The sequence below is a fragment of the Camelus dromedarius genome, chromosome 31 (assembly GCF_036321535.1).
Source record: "Camelus dromedarius isolate mCamDro1 chromosome 31, mCamDro1.pat, whole genome shotgun sequence".
Taxonomy (NCBI): domain Eukaryota; kingdom Metazoa; phylum Chordata; class Mammalia; order Artiodactyla; family Camelidae; genus Camelus; species Camelus dromedarius.
The window spans coordinates 24033488-24041042 of NC_087466.1; the positions used below are offsets into that span (position 1 = coordinate 24033488).

Sequence of the window (7555 nt, forward strand, 5' to 3'; positions counted from 1 at the left end):
GCTCTTAGGAGGACCCCAGAACTGATGTGGGGGCCCTGGGAGGGTGCAGGGAGGCCTAGGATGCACGTGGGGGTGGGAAGGACTCAGAGCAGGGACACCGGGGCAGCCCCGCCTTCCTGACTCTCCTAGGATGGCTTACCTGCAGTGTGAGCCCCTCTGTCACCTATCAGCACCCCCAGTTTTCCTACCATTTCTCCTCCGGCTCCCCCCGATGAACGAGCTTGTCTATGAATTGTAGGATTCCAGGAAACCTCTTAAACTCAATCCGTCCCAGCACTGGGGCCACCGGGCACACGACTCCACGGGTGAAGGCGTCTCCGGGGGCTGCGTGGACTTTCTCCCAGATGGAGGAGGCTGTGATGTCGTGTCCCAGCGGTGGGGCCAGAGAACGTTTCTGAAGCTGGCATTTCTATGATAAAAATCCCGTTCTAAAATTTATGACCCTGAGCAGCACATTCATTTTCCTGACACAGAAGGAAATAAGGCGTGCGTTTTTCCAGTTTCTTTTCTAACTCATCGGGCACCATGTACATTACTCCTATGCTTGTCAAAATGTTTTAATTCATGAATTTGCTTTTTTTAAAGTGCGGGATTGGCAGGAACTTGGGAGGGCCCCCCTCCTGAGAATACCTTTGGGTGATTATCCCCAAATGATGTCCCTGAGTGTCCATCCTGGGACAGGACAGCCCGAACCCTGGGGTGGAGGCTGCCAGCTTCTCTGCTCACCTGTGTCCACGGCCCTGGGCTCAGCACTGCCCTTGGCTCCAAGGGCCCCCAAGGGCCTCCTCAACCTCCTGCAGGAACCGCCTGACATCCAGGAACCTGCAGTCCCGGGACCCCACAGAGACCTCAGTGTGAGGAGTGGCGGCTGGAGGGGCCCCCAAGACACCCCCAGCAATCCACCCTCAGCCCCTCGGCCTCCCTGGGGTCTCACCTGCCCCAAACAGCAGAGCTCCTCCCCAGCAGCCTGGACGGGCCTCCTTCCCCCACCCCCAGCGCCAGCAGAGGGGGCCTCGGAGAAGTGGGGTGTCCAGGACACTGTTCAAGCATGGACTGGCTGACCCCCGCCTGAGAGCCCAGCGCAGGCCTGGGGGTGAGGGTGAGCCTGGGGACAGGACACACCCCACAGGGCGTCTCAGGTCGAGTGATTTGTGGGGCAGCACAAAAGGAAATTCAGGGCCCCTTGTTCCAAAATCAGGGAAAAGTGCTGTGAACGGCACTGAAATATGAGCTCCTCCCTCTCCCTTGGTGTCTCCAGGCGTGCCGTGGGCGCTTGTATTTGCCATTTATTTTATTTTATTGTTCTATGTGAATAAAATTAAAATTTCAAGTTGTTGGCGTAAGTTTTACCGCTCGTTTTTATATTTACAACAACGGTTTAAATGTAGACGTGAACATCTAACTCGGGTGGGAAGTCAGCGGAAAGGCACACATCTTGTCGGCGGCTCCCCTGGAGGGGGCCTGCGGGGGGCGGCCCGGGGCAGGTGGAGGCAGGGGGTCCCCGGGTGTGGAACCGGAGCGCTCGGGGGCACAGGGACCCTCAGGGCGAGAGCAGCCCTCAGGGGACACCCACACGCACTAGGAGGCCACCAGCTCCCTGCTCTGCGTGGACTCCGGGGCCCTGGCCCTCCCCTCCTCCCCCAGCCCACAGGGAGCCCAGTCACAGCTGCTCAGCCAGGGCTCGCGGTGGGCACGTGGGGGAGGGGGCCTGCTCCCAGCCCGGGACACGCTCCGCCTTCACCCTCCATCTCGGGCTTTAGAGAAGAGCTCTCTTCATCCCACAGAGACAGTGGCCCAGGCGGGAGGGGAAAGGCTGCTGCCGCCTGGATTCCCCAGGAGCAACCCGAGCGCTGAGCCCCTCCAGGATCCACACGTGTCCAGGGGCCGCACCCCCAGACCCGGAGCCCAGCGGCAGGGGCTCAGCGGAGGGCAGCCCAGAGCAGGGAGGCCACTGCCCAGAAGGCAGCCGGGGTCTGCGGGGCTCCCTCCAAATGCCCCCTCTGGCCTTCCCAGAGCCTGTGTGCCTGAGGGTCCTTCCAAGATTTCCCCGAGCTCCAGCCGTTCCTCCTCACTGGGAAGGGCCCCAGTGACCCCAGCGGGGCAGACCCCTCCCAGCCTCCGGGCAAAGTCAGCCTCCTTCTGAGCGCCTCCAGCTTGACTCTGTCTCGGGGGCGGCGAGGGGGATGTGTCGGAACAGAAACTCTGCCAGGGGATTTTCTGTATTTAGGCCTTCTTTCTCCTGAAGGGTCTCTGCTGTTACTAAGCCTTGCCCTGAATTCAGCTTAGTGGAGAAATCTCCGCCGGTCGCTGGAGAGAGCAGGGTGCAGATTTGGGTGAGAAAACTCATTTCCGAGAGCCCCGCGACCAACTGCAGAAGTGAGCGAACACGCCGACCAGCGCACGCGAGGAGGAGGCAGAGGGCAGGCGGGGGAGGGCGTTAGCCTCGCGCCCAGTAGACAAAGGTTTGGTGTCTGGAACATGTAAGGGGCTTCCCAAGTCAGCAGTCAGCAGAGAAAACCCGACAGGAGAGTGGGCAGTTGTAGGAACAGGCGTTCACAGAAAAGGATGGAAAACCTCAATGAAACACGAGCACAGACGTCCCGACCCACTGGTCAGCCAGGCACTGCGCGCGGCAGATCTGGCACGTTTCCCGCCTCCCGGTCCATGCTGCCCTGCTTTGGAGTGTAGACAGCAGCCCGGGACCCCCGCCCCACCTCCTCGCTGCGGCCGCGCCAGGGCCTCCCCTGGAAAGTCCCGGGAGGGGGCACCCCAGCTTCGTCAGCAAAGTGACCCGGCGCCTGTCCTCCGCTGTCCGTTCCCGAGTCCCCTGAGCCACTCCGGTGGGAGCGCCACTGGTCACCGTGCTGATGCAGGAGGCAGGCTGTGCTATGTCAGTGAGACGTTCAGGGCGCTGGGCAGGGTGGGCCCTTGGTACAGGTCTGGGGGGCCCACCTGTGTCCCCTCCTTGTCTGGGGGACATTTATGCCTCTGCAGGGGACTCCCGCTGAGGGCAAGCTGGGAAGGGAGGGTTTCTAAAGGGGAACTCACTTCCTGCCTTGTAATGAGGGGCTCAGGACAGGAGGGGGGCGCCTGTACCTCAGCAAGAACAGGAGAGCTCAATAGTGATGACACTAGTAGCCGCAGGCACGGTTTACTGCGATCTGCCGCGAGCCTGGGGCTGCGCCCAGCCCTGCCCTCACCTCCCCACACCCTCCTCTCCCTGGAAGGAGGCACCGCCGTCATCACCACCATCACCACCGCCGTCATCGTCACCTGCATCTCTGCCATCGCTCGGCTGATGCTCACAAGATCCCCATCACCTTCATCACCATCACCACCATCGTCACCTTCACCTTCATCATCATCGTCATGAACATAATCACCACCGCACTGACTCTCACAAGATCAGCATCACCATCTTCTTCGTGACCCTCATCACCAGCATCAACACCACCGTCGTCACCAGCATCCCTATTTCACAGCTGAAGAAGCTCAGCCACTGGGCGCTAAGCGATGACCACATGAAAAAGAGGTTAAATTTCTCCTAAGCGCACAAGTTCCCTTTTCCCTCGGGTCCTCCTGGAAGCAGCTGACTGAAGCTGACCAGGCCGCACTCAGCCAGTGGGTGGGATAAATGGGAGACGAGGGGTCCCCTCCGTCCTGTCAGACCCAGAAGTTGCTCTCCTGGTCTCGGCTCACCGTGCGCTGGTCAGAACTCAAGTCCATTGGTCACGAGGTCCCCGAGGCTGCACGGGAGGCTGGGAACTGCAGTCTTTGCAGCCACGTGCCTGATCCCACTGGAGGCTCCGACCCACTGGAGGGGCAGAAGTGGAGGGAGGAGCCTGGGAGTCTGCGTTTATGACGAGCTGTTGGGAATGCGGAGACCCAGGCTGAGGAGCAAAGCGTGGGGCTCAGTCGCCCCGTGTCTTTCCCTGTGGGGCACCTGCTCAGGGCCATGGAGGCTCCATTCAGCCCAGGATCCTCTCTGCAGAGCCTCCTGACGGGCCTCTGAGGACGGGCCTTCCTGGCTCCTCTGTCAGTTGGCGCAGCATTTCTTGTGGTGGGTTCTCCCCCAGGACCGTCCCTGGGACGCCTGGCGCCTGCTCTGTTTGCCCAGCCTTGATCTGACGCGGGCAATGGAGGCAAAGAGCTGGCTGAGCAGGGGGGTAATTTCTCCTGCGACATCAACATACCTGGTGCATCGCCAAGCCTGCTCCTTAGACGTTCAACTGCGTTCAGGGACGGGAACCTAAGAATCCCCACCAAGGGTCTCTTTGTCTCCAACTTCAGAGGGGAGTGTGTGTGGGGCCCGGGGGTGGCATGAGGAGACACCGAGACTCCAGCCAAGGGGAGGGGACCCCTGTGGCTTCCGGGGCAGGGATGCGTGTCCTCAGCGTGCAGGCGATATGAGCGGGGGGACCGTGGTGACTGGGCTGCAGCCCCCGTGGGCAGGACACTTTCTCATCGGGGACCCAGGAGCCGCATCGCCATGGCCTCCGGCCCACGTCCCCTGACTCGTCCCTGAGGTCAAACATCAGCTAATCCCCATGAAGGATAAGACAGCCCCATACACCCCATTCTGCAGGCGTCGGCGCTGGGCAAACACCGACACGTCGGGGTGCTGCCCACCGGGCTGCTCCAGCCGAGCCAGGGAAGGACGGGTGACACTTCCCTGAGAGTCCACGTCCACCCTGCGGTTGCCACCTTGCAGGACGTGCAGTGCCGTGACCGGCCTCGCCACAGCCTGGTGGGAGGCATCTGTGTGCCCACCAACCCCAACCACACTATACACCGTTTTGCAGCAAAGGGGTCACCCCAGAACCCCCACCCCCGAGCTTCCAAGGCCTGGCCGGGTGAGCCGTAACTGCCAGACTTCTCTCCATTTAAGCAAATCTCCGCTGCAGGCCTCACTTCCTCCCCCCAGCTCTGACCGTCTCAGTGAGCGTTGCAGCGCGTGTCCTGGTTCTCGCGTCCCGCGTGCGCATCGAGCGTCTCTCCAGGTGGACCTGAGACGCGGAGGAGCGCAGGGCGGGCCGGGCTCTGTCCCCGGGACGCGCCCGGTTGCCTGGCCGCGAAGAGCCACGCAAACGCACGTTCTCCCCAGCAGCACGTCGGAGTCCTGCTCCGCTCCTCTCCGCTCACACTCGCTGTTGCCAGCCGTGCTCGTGTTTGCCAAGTAGATGAGAAAGGAGATCTTGTTTAAACTTGCTTTTCCCTCCTTCCTACTGAGCTGGGCATTTTCCGTGTTTATCTGGCCACTCGTCATTTCTCTCCCGTGAACTTGTGTTTCTGTCCTTTGCCTGAATTACTGCAGGCCGTTCGTCCGCTTCATATCCCTCTGTGCAGGTGGCGCGTGTTCTGCCCGTGGATCCGTTGCTCTGTGCGGTGTGAATGCTCTCCCCAAGTCTGCGGGTCGGCCTTAGCTGTCTTGAGTCCCATAGAAATCCTAAGTTTCGAGGTAGTCGATGTGTTCTTCATTTGAGCCTCTTAACTAGGACCCTCTGGCCAGGCTCCTCCTGCAGCCACAGCCCCCCTCTCTGTGCCCCACACTTGGGACCCTGGTCGGGGGGCTTCCTGATGGCCCAGGGACTGGGGACCCTCTGGCCTGAGCGAAACAGGGAGCTTCTCTGCCACCCAGGGAGCTGCGCCTACACTCCCTCCGAGGGGGGCCTGAGCCCAGCCACAACGGGCCCTGCCTTGGCCATCTCCCCCGCCACGGAGGGACACGAGGGTGTTCTTACACCTGTAGTTGCTCCTTCATCCAGTTTTGGTCATTCTTTATATTAAGTTTCCGCTGCTTAAATCCCCATGCGATTTCTGCCTCCTGGCCGGGAGCAGACTGATGCCCAAGTCAGGAGGAGGAGTCACAGGAGAGCTGAGGACCGGTCCCCGTCGCAAAGGGCACTAGGTGGGAATGAGCCGAGGAGCTGGAGGGCCCCAAGGAGAATATTCTGTCCAACACAGTGATTCAAAATGTTCACAGATTCTACTCCACTTAAAGTTATAAAGTATTGGTTATATTCCCTGTGCTGTGAACTTGCAGCTTATTTTTATTTGCTGTCTTGTAGTTTGTCCTCTTACTCCCCTTCCCCTGTCTGGTCCCTCCCCCTCCCCCCTCCCACCGTAACCCTTAGTTTGTTCTCTGAGTCTGTGAGGCTGCTTTGTTGCTCGTTCTTTTGTTGTCTTTTTTAGATCCCACATCTAAGTGATAACATGCAGCGTCTGTCTTTCTTTCCTGACTTATTCCCCCACACAGAATACCTCCAGGTCCACCCATGTTGTTGCAAATGGAAAAATTATCGTTCTTGTTTATGGCTGAGTAGTATTCCATTGTACATACATATACCACAACATCTTCATCCTTTCATCTGTGGATGGACACTTAGGTTGCTTCCCTATCTTGGCCATTGTAAATAACGCTGCTATGAACATTGAGGTGGATGTATCTTTTCAAATCAGTGTTTTCATTTTCTTTGGCTATTCAGCCAGGAGTGGGATGGCTGGATCCTACGTTAGTTCTATTTTTGCTTTTCTGAGGAAGTGCCATGCTGTTCTCCACAGTGGCTGCACCTAATTTACATTTCCACCAACAGTGTGCGAGGGCTCCCTTTTCTCCACACACTCGCCAATATTAGTTATCTGTGTTCTTTTTGACGATGGCCAATCCGACAGGTGTGAGGTGATGTCTCATGGTAGTTTTGATTTGCATTTCTCTGATGACTAACGATGTCGAGCTTCTTCCCACGTGCCTGTTGGCCATCTGTGTGTCTTCTTTGGGAAAATATCTATTCAGATCTTCTGCCCATGTTTCAGTTGGGGTGTTTGTTCTTCTCACATTGAGTTGGATGAGCTTTTTATATATTTTGGATATTAACCCCTTATCAGCCACATCACTTGCAAATATTCTTTTCCCACTCAGGAGGTTGTGTTTCCGTTTTGTTGACAGTTTCCTTTGCTGTGCTAAAGCTTTCGAGCTTAATTAGGTCCTATTTGCTTATTTTTGCTATTATTTCCTTTGCCTGAGGAGACAGAGTAAAAAAACATATTGCTACAATTTACGTCAAAACACATTCTGCCTGTTTTCTTCTAGGAATTTTATGATTTCTGTCTTACATTTAGGTCTTTAATTCATTTTGAATTTATTTATTTATCATTTATTTGTTTTCGTGGTTGTCATCTTTTTTCTTAATGGATTTTCTTTTTCGTGGGGGTGGGGCATTGGGAGGTAGTTAGGTTTGTTTATATTTTTTCAGAGGAGGTACTGGGGATTGAACATAGGACCTTGTGCGTGCTGAGCATGCAGCCTGCCATCTGAGCTATCCCTCCCCCTGGAGTTTGTTCTTACAGTGAAGGAATGTTCTCATCCCATTCTTCTACATGCCGCTGCCCGGTCTTCCGGGCGCCGCTCGCTGAGCAGGCTGTCTTTTCTCCACTGTATGTCCTCGCCTCCTCTGTCCGGGATTAACTGCCTGTAAGTGTGTGGGCTTATTCCTGGGCTGTCCCGTCCCATTGATCTGTGTGTCTGTTTTGGGGCCAGTGCGATGCTGTTTTGATG

General features: G+C 57.2%; 1 long non-coding RNA gene across 1 annotated transcript; it reads right to left on the reverse strand.

Moving 5' to 3' along the window:
• Positions 1 to 321: 321 nt before the first annotated feature.
• LOC135319777 (uncharacterized) lies at positions 322 to 5095 on the reverse strand. The gene is made up of 3 exons (XR_010378646.1): positions 4932 to 5095; positions 727 to 822; positions 322 to 409 (listed from the first exon to the last, which is right to left on the reverse strand). It is a non-coding gene; the product is annotated as an uncharacterized LOC135319777 (long non-coding RNA).
• Between the last annotated feature and the right edge of the window lie 2460 nt (positions 5096 to 7555).